This window comes from Callorhinus ursinus, unplaced genomic scaffold (genome assembly GCF_003265705.2).
Source record: "Callorhinus ursinus isolate GAN/ISIS: 27379988/994484 unplaced genomic scaffold, GSC_fseal_2.0 scaffold4, whole genome shotgun sequence".
Taxonomy (NCBI): Eukaryota; Metazoa; Chordata; class Mammalia; order Carnivora; family Otariidae; genus Callorhinus; species Callorhinus ursinus.
This window is the reverse complement of record NW_027397066.1, coordinates 48084548-48097416: the sequence shown is the minus strand read 5'-3', so window position 1 is coordinate 48097416 and position 12869 is coordinate 48084548. Positions and strand designations below refer to the sequence as shown.

The window sequence follows — 12869 nt, the reverse complement described above, 5'->3', positions numbered from 1 at the left end:
CAAGGAAATAGTGGCTTTTAAAGACACATTAGGCCAGATGGATCTAACAGAATATTTAGAACATTCCAGCAGAATACACAATCTTTTAAAGGGCATATAGAACATTTTCTAGAATAGATCACATATTAGGACACAAAAAAGGCCTCAAAATTTAAAAAAATTTTGAAGTCATTCCATGCATCTCTACCAATCATGATGCTAGAAACTAGACTGCTCACTTTGGTAGCACATATACTAAAATTGGAATGATACAGAGGAGATTTAGCATGGCCCCTGCATAGGGATGACACAATGCTATGAAACTAGAAATCAACCATAAGAAAAAAATGTGGAAAGCACACATATACGTGGAGATTAAATAATACTAAACAATGAATGGGTCAACCAAGAAATCAAAGAGAAAATAAAAAATATATGGAGACCAATGAAAATGAAAACACAATGCTCAACATCTTTCAGATGCAGGAAAAGTTGATCTAAGAGGGAAAATTATAGCAATGAAGGCCTACTTCAAGAAGCAAGAAAAATCTCAAATAAACAATCTAACCTCACACCTAAAAGACTAGCAAAGAACAGACCCCAAAACCAATAGAAGGAAATAATAAAGATTAGAGAAGTAAACTAGAAACTAAGGAAGCAATAGAACAGATCAGTGAAACTAAGATATAGTTCTTTGAAAGGATGAACAGAGTTGATAAATCTTTAGCCAGACTCCTAAGGAGAGACAGAGAGAGAGAGAGGGAGAAATAGAGACAGAGAGAGAAAAGATCAAAATATACAAAATCAGAAATTAGAGAGAAGAAATAACAGCCAATACCACAGAAGTACAAAGGATTATAAAAGAATATTATAGGGGGAGGAGGAGCCAGATGGCAGAGGAGTAGGAGACCTAAATTTCGTCTGGTCCCAGGAATTCAGCAAGATAGGGCTCAAGCCATTCTGAAAACCTACAAACTCAACAGGAGATTGAAAAAAAGAATAGCAGCAACTCTATGAACAGAAAAGCGACCACTTTCTGGAAGGTAGGATGTGCAGAGAAGTGAATCCGAGGCGATATATGGGAAGATAGACGCGGGGGGAGGGGACCTCCATCAGCCGCTACTCGCAAGTGATAGAGCAGCAGAGCACAAAATTGGAACTTTTAGAAGTCAGTTCCACTGAGGGACATCACTCCAGTGGCTAAGTGGTGAGTGAAACCCTCTCTGGGACAGTGTGGTCTCCAGACCCTCGGGGTCACAGAAAGACCGGGGATGCCTGAGTGCAGCAGAGCTCCCGGGTATCAGAGTGGGGAAGCTAGCTGCAAAGACGGAGCTGAGGAGTGGGCTTTCAGCTAGGGGTTGCCATAAACTGTGATCCGTGGAAGAGTTGGGCCACTGCTCTTCCAGTAGAGACCCAACAAGTGGCAGGTCCGGGGAGACTCCCCTTTCTCCCCCGGGGAGGAACAGTGTGGGAGCTGGCCACAGGAATCTGCTGGGTTTGGAGACTCCACACAGGGTCATGTGCCAGAGATAGAAACGCTCGGTCACAGGCCGGATGAAAACAGAGTGGGGCCGGAGACCGGGGAGATAGGAGTGACTGACTGCTTTTCTCTGGGGGCTCACTGAGGAGTAGGGCCCCAAGTTCTCAGCAACACCGGGCAGAGATTGGGAGGCCACCAATTTCATTCTCGTCCTCCAAAGCTGTACGGAAATCTTGCAGGGAAGAAAAGCTACCAAGAGCAAACCCGAGCTGATTACCTAGCCTGGCCCCAGACAAGGGCTGTACAATTTTGGCTCGGGCAAAGACATTTGAGAATCACTGCAACAGACCCCTCCCCCAGAAGATCAGCAAGAACAGCCAGCCAAGACCAAGTTTACTGATCAATGAGAATGGCAGAACTCTGACACTAGGGGAATACAGCACATAGAATTCATGGCTTTTTCCCCCATGATTCTTTAGTCATTCAAAGTTAATTTTTTAAATTTTCTTTCTTTTTTTCTTTTTCTATTTTTTTTTGAATTTTTCTTTCTCCCTTTTACAAGCAACACCTTATCTTACCAATTCCTTTTTAAAAATCTTTTTTAATTTTCATTTTTAGAGTCATATTCTACCCTTTCATTGTAGTTAACCTTATTTTTGGTATATATATATAAGTTGTTCTCTCTTCAAAATTTTGGGATAGTTTCTTCTAACAGACCAAAAATACCTTAAATCTCTAGTGTATGGCTTTGTTCTAGTCTCCTGCCTGATCACATTCTCTCCCTTTTTATTTTTAATTTTTTTCTTTCTTTTTTTAACCAACTTCTTATCAATTCCATTTATAAAATCTTTTATAATTTTCATCTTTACAGTCATATTCCATCCTTTCATCGTACTTACCCTTATTTTTGTACATATATAAGTTTTTCTTTCTTTAAAATTTTGGGAGGCAGTTTCTCCTAACAGACCAAAATACACCCAGAATCTAGTGTGTGGCCCTGATCAATTCACCAGCCTGATCACAGTCTTTTTATTTTTCTTTCCCTTTCTTTTCCCACTGGTTTTGGGTCTTTTATGATTTGTTTAGTATATATTTTTCTGGGGTCATTGTTACCCTGTTAGCATTTTGTTCTCTCATTCATCTATTCTCCTCTGGACAAAATGACAAGATGGAAAAACTCACCTCAAAAAAAAAAAAAAAAAGAACAAGAAGCAGTACTGACTATAGGGACCTAATCAATACAGACATAAGTAAGATGTTTGAACTATAGTTCAGAATGACAATTATAAAGATACTAGCCGGGCTTGAAAAAAGCATGGAAGATACTAGAGATTCCCTTTCTGGAGAAATAAAAGAACTAAAATCTAACCAAGTCAAAATCAAAAAGGCTATTAATGAAGTAAAATAAAAAAATGGAGACCCTAACTGCTAGGATAAATGAGGCAGAAGAGAGAATGAGTGATATAGAAGACCAAATGATGGAGAATAAGGATGCTGAGAAAGAGATAAACAACTACTGGATCAGAAGGGGAGAATTTGAGAGATAAGTGATACCATAAGGTGACACAACATTAGAATAACTGGGATCCCAAAAGTAGAAGAAACAGAGAGGGGCATAAGGTATACTGGAGCAAATTATAGCAGAGAACTTCCCTAATTTGGGGAAGGAAACAGGTATCAAAATCTAGGAAGCACAGAGAACCCCCTCAAAATCAATAAAAATAGGTCAATACCCCAACATCTAATAGTAAAACAACTCTCAGAGACAAAGAGAAAATCCTGAAAGCAGCTTGGGACAAGAGGTCTGTAACCTACAATGGTAGAACATTAGATTGGCAGCAGACCTATCCATAGAGACCTGGCGGGCCAGAGAGGACTGGCATGATATATTCAGAGCACTAAATGAGAAAAATATGCAGCCAAGAATATTATCTCCAGCTAGGCTGTCACTGAAAATAGAAGGAGAGAGAAAAAGCTTCCCAGACAAACAAAAACTAAAAGAATTTACAAACACCAACAATCCCTAAAAGAATATTGGAAGGGGGTCCTCTAAGCAAAGAAAGAGTCTGAAAGTAACAGAACAGAAAGGAATAGAGACAATATACAGTAACAGTAACCTTACAGGCAATACAATGGCACTAAATTCATATCGTTCAATAGTTACCCTGAATCTAAATGGGCTAAATGCCCCAATCAAAAGACACAGTATAAAAACCCAAAAACAAAAAGCAACAAGACCCATCAATATGCTGTCTGCAAGAGATTCATTTTAGACCCAAAGTCACCTCCAGATTGAAAGTGAGGGGGTGGAAAAGAATTTACCATGCTAATGGACACCAAAAGAAAGCTGGGGTGGCAATCCTTATATCAGACAAATTAGATTTTGAACCAAAGAGTAGAATAAGAGATGAGGAAGGACACTGTATCCTACGTAAAGGGTCTATCCAACTAGAAGATCTAACAATCGTAAATATCTAAGCCCCTAACATGGGAGCAGCCAATTATATAAGCCAATTAATAACAAAATCAAAGAAACACATCGACAACAATACAATAATCATAGGGGACTTGAACAGTCCCCTCACTGAAATGGACAGATTATCTAAGCAAAAGATCAAAAAGGAAACAAAGGCTTTAAATGTCACACTGGACCAAATGGACTTCACAGATATATTCAGAACATTCCATCCCAAAGCAACAGAATACACATTCTTCTCTAGTGCCCATGGAACATTCTCCAGAACAGATCACATCCTAGTTCATAAATCAGGTCTCAACCAGTACCAAAAGACTGAAGTCATTCCCTGCATATTTTTAGACTACAATGCTTTGAAACTAGAACTTAATCACAAGAGGAGAGTCAGAAAGAACTCAAATACATGGAGGCTAAAGAGCATCCTACCAAAGAATGCATAGTCACCCAGGAAATTAAAGAAGAATTTAAACAATTCATGGAAACAAATGAAAATGAAAACACAACTGTTCAAAATCCTTATGATGCAGCAAAGGTAGTCCTAAGAGGAAAGTATATAGCAATACAAGCCTTTCTCAAGAAACAAGAAAGGTCTCAAATATACAACCTAACCCTACACCTAAAGGAGCTGGAGAAAGAACAGCAAATAAAGCTAAACCCAGGAGAAGAGAAATAATAATCAGAGCAGAAATCAATGAAATAGAAACCAAAAGAACAGTAGACTACATCAATGAAACTAGGAGCTGGTTCTTTGAAAGAATTAATAAGATTGATAAACCCTTGGCCAGACTTAAAAAGAAAAGAGAAAGGATCCAAATAAATAAAATCATGAATGAAAGAGGAGAGATCACAACCAACACCAAAGAAATACAAACAATTATATGAACACATTATGAGCTACTATATGCCAGCAAATTAGATAATCTGGAAGAAATGGATGCATTCCTAGAGATGTATAAACTACCAAAACTGAACCAGGAAGAAAGAGAAAACCTGAACAGACCTATAACCACTAAGGAAATTGAAGCAGTCATCAAAAATCTCCAACAAACAAGAGCTCAGGGCCAGATGGCTTCCTAGGGGAATTCTACCAAACATTTAAAGAAGAATTCATACCTATTCTTCTGAAACTGTTCCAAAAAATAGAAATGGAAGGAAAACTTCCAAACTCATTTTAGGAGGCCAACATTACTTTGATCCCCAAACCAGACAAAGACCCCATCAAAAAGGAGAATTATAGACCAATATCCCTGATGAACATGGAGGCAAAAGCTCTCACCAAAATACTAGCCAATAGGATCCAACAGTACATTAAAAGGATTATTCACCACGACCAAGTGGGATTTATACCTGGGCTGCATGGTTGGTTCAATATCTGCAAATCAAACCATGTGATATAATATATTAATAAAAGAAAGAACAAGAACCATATGATCCTCTCAATAGATGCAGAAAAAGCATTTGACAAAGTACAGCATCCTTTCTTGATTAAAACTCTTTAGAGTATAGGGATAGAGGGTACATACCTCAATATCATAAAAGCCATCTATGAAAAAAATCTGAGGGCTTTTCCCCTAACGTCAGGAACATGGCAGGGATGTCCACTATCACCACTGCTATTCAACATAGTACTAGAAGTCCTACCCTCAGCAATCATACAACAAAAAGAAATAAAAAGTATCTGAAATGGAAAAGAAGTCAAACTCTCACTGTTTGCAGATGATAGGATACTTTATGTGGAAAACCCAAAAGACTCCACCCCAAAACTGCTGGAACTCATACAGGAATTCAGTAAATTGGCAGGATATAAAATCAATCCACAGAAATCAGTGGCATTTCTATACACCAACAACAAGACAGAAGGAAGAGAAATTAAGGAGTCAGTCCTATTTACAATTGCACCCAAAACCATAAGATACCTAGGAATAAATCTAAACAAAGAGGCAAAGAATCTGTACTCAGAAAATTATAAAATACTCCAGAAAGAAATTGAGGAAGACACAAAGAAATGGACAAACGTTCCATGCTCATGGATTGGAAGAACAAATATTGTGAAGATGTCAATGCTACCTAGAGCATTCTACACATGTAATGCAATCCCTATCAAAATACTATCCACTTTTTTCAAAGAAATGGAACAAATAATCCTAAAATTTGTATGGAACCAGAAAAGACTCTGAATAGCCAGAGGAATGTTGGAAAAGAAAGGCAAAGCTGGTGGCATCACAATTCTGGACTTCAAGTTCTATTACAAAGCTGTAATCATTAAGACAGTATGGTACTGGCACAAAAACAGACACATAGATCAATGAAACAGAATAGAGAGCCCAGAAATGGAGCCTCATCTCTATGGCCAACTAATCATTGACAAATCAGGAAAGAATGTCCAATGGAAAAAAGACAGTCTTTTCAACACATCGTGTTGGGAAAATTGGACAGCCACATGCAGAAGAATGAAACTGGACCATTTCCTTACACTACACACAAAAATAGAATCAAAATGGATGAAAGACCTCAGTGTGAGACAGGCATCCATCAAAATCCTCGAGGAGAATATAGGCAGCAACCTCTTCCACCTCAGCTGTAGCAACTTCTTCTTAGACACATCGCCAAAAGCAAGGGAAGCAAGGGCAAAAATGAACTATTGGGACTTCATCAAGATAAAAATCTTTTGCACAGCAAAGGTGACAGTCAAAAAAACCAAAAGAAAACTGACAGAATGGGAGAAGATATTTGCAAATGACATATCAGATAAAGGGTTAGTATCCAAAATCTATAAAGAACTTATCAAACTCAACACCCCAAGAACAAATAATCCAATCAAGAAATGGGCAGAAGACTTGAACAGACATTTCTGCAAAGAAGACATCCAAATGCCCAACAGACACATGAAAGAGTTTTCAACATCCCTGAGCATCAGGGAAATACAAACCAAAACCTCAATGAGATACCACCTCTCACCAGTCAGAATGGCTAAAATTAACGAGTCAGGAAATGACAGATATTGGCAGGGATGCGGAGAAAGGGGAACCCTCCTACATTGTTGGTGCGAATGCAAGGTAATGCAGCCACTCTGGAGAATAGTATGGAGGCTCCTCAAAAAGTTGAAAATAGAGTTATCCTATGACCCAGCAATTGAACTACTGGGTATTTACCCCAAAGATACAAATGTAGTGATCCGAAGGGGTATGTGCACCCCAATGTTTATAGCAGCAATGTCCACAATAGCCAAACTATGGAAAGAGCCAAGATGTCCATCAACAGATGACTGGATAAAGAAGATGTGGTATATATACAATGGAATAGTATGCAGCTATCAAAAAAAATGAAATCTTGCCATTTGCAAAAACATGGATGGAACTAGAAGGTATTATGCTAAGTGAAATAAGTCAATCAGAAAAATACAAGTATCATATGATATCACTGATATGAGGAATTTGAGAAACAAGACAGAGGATCATAGGGGAAGGGAAGAAAAAAAATGAAACAAGATGAAACCAGAGTGGAGATAACCATAAGAGACTCTTAATCTCAGGAAACAAACTGAAGGTTGCTTGAGTGGTGGTGGGGGGGCGGGGTGGGAGGGATGGGGAGGCTGGGTGATGGGCACTGGGGAGTGAATGTGCTATGGTGAGCACTGTGAATTGTGTAAGACTGATGAATCTCAGACCTGTACCTCTGAAACAAATAATACATTATATGTTAAAAAAAAGTTAGTAGGAAGTGAAAAATGAAGGGGGAGAAATCAAAGGGGGAGATGAACCATGAGAGACTATGGATTCTGAAAAACAAACTTAGGGTTTTAGAGAGGAGGGGGGTGGGTGGATGGGTTAGCCCAGTGATGGGTATTAAGGAGGGCACATATTGTATGGATCATTGAGTGTTATACACAAACAATGCATCATTGAACACTGCATCAAAAACTAATGATGTAATGTATGGTGACTAACATAACACAATAAAATAAAATTTAAAAAAATAAAAATAAAAAGCCCCCCAAAAGAATATTATAAACATTATATTACAAATAATTGGACAACACAGAACAAACGGGTAAATTCTTAGGAACCTATAAATTTTCAAAACTGTATCAGAAAAAAATAGAAAATTTGAACAGACCAATTATCAGTAATCAGTAGTTGAATCAGTAATAAAAAAAAATCTACCAAGAAACAAAATCCAAAAGGAAGCTTCACAGGTGAATTCTACCACACATTTAAAAAGGAGTTAATACCAATTCTTATCAAACTACTCCAAAAATAGAAGAGGAAGGAAAACTTTCAAGTTCATTTTATAAGGCCAGCATTATCTGGGTACCAAAACCAGGTAAAGACACTACAAAAAAAAGAGAACTGCAGGCCAGTATCTCTGATGAACATAGATGCAAAAATCCTCAACAAAATATTAGCAAAATGGATCCAACAATACATTAAAAAATAATTTACCACAATCAAGTGGGATTTATTCCTGGGATGCAAGAGTGGTTCAATATTCACAAATCAATCAATCTGATACATAACTACATAACATCAATAGGAAAAAGGATAAAAACACTATGATCATTTCTATAGATGCAGAAAATGCATTTAACAAAGTACAACATCCATACATGATAATAACCCTCAACAAAGTATGCTTAGAGGGAACATATCTCAACATAATAAAGGTCAAAATGAAAAACCCATAGCTAATACATCAATGGTGAAAAACTGAGAACTTCTTCCCTAAGATCAGGAGTAGGACACTTTTATGACCTCTATCCAACGTAGTACTGGAAGTCCTAGAAACAGCATTCAGACAAGGGAAATAAATAAAAGGCATTCAAATTGTTTAGGAAGAAATAAAACTTGCACTATTTACAAAATAATGTGATACTATACATGGAAAACCTTAAAGTCTCCACCAAAAAACTATCAGAACTTATATATGAATTCAGTAAAGTTGCAAAGTAAGAAGTTAATATACAAAAATGGGTTGCATTTCTATACATTAATAATGAAGTAGTAGAAAGAGACATTAAGAAAACAATCCCATTTACAATTGCAGAAAAAGAATAAAATACCTGGAAATAAACGTAACCAAGGAGGTGAAAGACTCATACTCTGAAAACTATAAAACATTAAAGAAAGAGATTGAAGATAGCACAAACAAATGGAATGATATTCCATGCTCATGGATTGAAGAACAAATATTGTTAAAATGTCCATACTACCTAAAACAATCTACATATTTAACGCAATCCCTATCAAAATACCAACATCATTTTTCACAGAGCTAGAAGAAACAATGCTAAAATTTGTATATAACTACAAAAGTCTAGAATAGTCAAAGCAATCTTGAAAAGAAGAATAAAACTGGAGGTATTATACTCCCAGATTTGCAGATATACTACAAAGCTGTAGTAATTGAAACAGTATGGTACTGGCACAAAAATAGACACATAGATCAATGGAACAGAATAGAGAGCTCAGAAATAAACCCACAAATCTATGGTCAATCAATCTTTGACAAAGACAAGAATATGCTGTGGGAAAAAGACAGTTTCTCCAACAAATGGTGTTGATAAAATTGGATATCTACATGCCAACGAATGAAACTGGACCACTTTCTTTCACCATATGGAAAAATAAACTTAAAATGGACTAAGGACCTAAATGTGAGACCTGAAACCATAAAATTCCTAGAAGATAGCACAGGCAGTAAATTCTCTGACATCATCTATAGCAACATTTTTCTAGATAAGTCTCCCGAGGGAAGGGATACAAAAGCAAAAATAAACTATTGAGACATCAAAATAAAAAGCTTCTGCACAGCAAAGGAAGCAGTCAACACAACAAAAAGACAACCTACTGAATGGGAGAAGATATTTGCAAATGCAGGAGATTAAGAGTATACTTATCATGATGATCACTTATTAATATATAGAATTGTAGAATCACTATATTATACACCTGAAATGAATATTACACTGTATGTTAACTACATTGGAATTAAAATTAAATACTACACACATACATACCACACCCCATAACCTGCTGAATATGCTGAGAGAGCAGATCAATAGCAGAACAGATATATGGGAAGATGTCATAACTGAATGTGGGCACCCTTCCATATGGAAAATTATAGTTTAAGACAGGACACAGAGTGATCTATGTGCAGTAACTGGGTAGTACATTTACAAAAATCAGAAAGAAAAATGACTATTGACATAAAAAAAAGGTTAAGACCTTGTAAACAAAAATGCTGTCTATTTTGAGAATCCAAACTGAGACTAATGTTCTATTTTCAGTAGTTTTATTAATCTGATAATAATTACGTAGAACATCAGAGAATTATGAGAAATAGAACTACCATATGAACCAGAAATTCCACTTCTGGGTATTTATTGGGAGAAAATAAAAACACTAACTTGAAAAGTTATCTTCACCCCCATGTTCACTGAAGCATTATGTATAGTAGCCAAGATATAGAAATATCCTAAGTGTCCATCAATAGATTGATGGATAAAGAAAATAGAATATTACCCAGCTATAAAAAGAAGGAAATTTTGCCATTTGTAACAACATGGATGGACCTTGAGGGCATTATGCCAACTGAAATGAGTCTGATAAAGACAAATACCTTTTGATCTCACTTATTTGTGGAATCTGAAAAATGAAACAAAACAAAACAAAACCCAGATCATAGAGAGAGAACAGAATGGTGGCTGCCAAATGTGGGGGGTGGGAAGTAGGTGGTGGGCAAAATGGGTGAAAGGGATCAAAAGGGACAAATTTCCAATTATAAAATAAATAAGTCAAAGGGATGTGATGTACAGTATGGTGATTATAGTTAATACTGTACCAAATATTTGAGAGTTAAGAGAGTGGGTCTTAAAAGTTCTCATCACAAGGGAAAAAACTGTGATAGATATTGAGTAGACTTACTGTGGTGTTCATTTTATAATATATATATAAATATCAAATAATAATCTGTACACTTGAAACTAATGTTATATGTCAATTATATCTCAAAAAAACCACTAAAGAAATACCCTTCTAATCATAAACTATTCCTCTTCCTCCAGAAAAAAACATACTTCTCTTGCCTAGAATCACACAAACAAAATTCTCCCATTTCACTGGAGCTCCAGGGAATAGGCTTTTCAAGAACTTGGAAGAGGGAATTTTCCATCCTGGTTATTGCCTTTACAGTGTTCTCAGTTGCCAGTACGAGGTGATGGGCACAGGTTTAAGCCAGTTTTTGTGGTTATGGCTGAATAATAAGCCTGAGATGCTGTCCTTCTTTACTACAGAGCCCTGGACACTCACCAATCCACCAGCTTTCCTGGGTATACCTATTATATGCAGGTCTTTAGAAAAACAGGTCACTTCCTTAGGTATTTTTTAACAGTATTGGAGCGGAAAGTTCATATTGAAGGCAAAACTAATAAACTTCTGATACTACCAAAGCCAAGGGACTTGACCAAGGTCACAGAACCCAGAGGGCTAAATTCAGGATTTAATTACATTAACCTGAGTTAAAATACAAATTTTTCAGGAAGGCTAAATTCAGTGGGACCTGAGAAGTACTGGTCTACTCTGTTGCTCCTCTGCAACCTGCACATTTGGCTCCATATCTATCTTATATTCCTAGATAGCAGCCTACTCATACTGATTTCTACGCCATTACACAGGATGTTTCATATGCTTCTGACGCTCTGTCCAGTCCCCACCGCTTCACCTAGCTGATTGCTGGCCACTCTTTTGTCCTCAGCATTAAAAAAAGAAAAATAGTGTCAACCTATTGGACGGGGGATAGATTATATGTCCACTCTATTAATACATCTGAATACACGCATATGTATAAACCTACACAGGTACATGTTTGTTGCACACAAACTGAGTGTGCATAATTCAATCAGTCAAGCTTCAGCTATAGAAACTGACCAGCAGGAGTCATAAATTAAGAGGTCTATTGGGAGAATTAGCTTGAAGGATTGCAGGGGCTGGGTAGGAAAGTCCCAAATACACCAGGCAGGGTCAGGAAAGGCGGGCTGGAACCCTGCTTGGCCATGGCAGAAACTACTATCCATAGATGCAATTTCTTCTTCAACAGGAAGCCTTAGCTCTGCTCTTGAGGCATTTCAAATGATTAAATCAGGTCCATTCAGATTATCTGGGAAAATCTCTTTTCCTTAAAGTCAACTAACTGTAGATTTTAATCACATCTGTGATTAAACTTCTTCACAACACCTATATTAGTGTTTTATTGACTAAAGAGGGACTGTAGCTTAGCACAATTCACACATTAAAAAATTAGGAGTCAATATTATGTTATAGTTACTTAATGCCACATCTCTTTTCCTCAATATTATTAGCACTTAATGTCCAGGATTGAGTGTTTGGATCCTTGGATACTAAAATATTACAATGAATGAATAAATATTATTACGATTATACTAAATATTCATGAAAATCACTGAAGTTGTGAATCACCTGTTTTATATAACTGAATTAATTATCCAAACATATTTACTCATATATTTAGTGGTTTTAATTTTTAATATAAGCATAACTTATTTTTTAGCATCCTGGGGGAACTATTTTATTATAATGCTATTTTTCTCTGAAACATTTAATATATATGTATGTGTAAATATATTCATACATATATGTGTACTAATCTGTTAGTTTAAGCTATTATATACATTTTATTCCTGTCTTATGTTATCAGCCAATGAGAGCTAGTAAACAAAACTGTTATACCTATTTTTGGTCAAAAATTTTCTTGCACCATACCACCAACACTTAGGAAATGAGTAGTAGATTCAGCTATCTTAAATTCAGTAAGATGTGGAGTCTCTGCTGTTCACTGTGGCTTCCTGTTAATATTTTCTAATTTAACACTTTTGTACCATAGTGTCTGCAAAAAAAAAATTGTACTAGTGATAGT

The 12869-nt window shown here is 36.6% G+C and overlaps 1 non-coding gene across 1 annotated transcript; it reads left to right on the top strand.

Moving 5' to 3' along the window:
* Positions 1 to 210: 210 nt before the first annotated feature.
* LOC112836143 (U6 spliceosomal RNA) lies at positions 211 to 318 on the top strand. Its single transcript, XR_003211399.1, has one exon. It is a non-coding gene; the product is annotated as a U6 spliceosomal RNA (small nuclear RNA).
* The last annotated feature ends 12551 nt before the right edge of the window (positions 319 to 12869 follow it).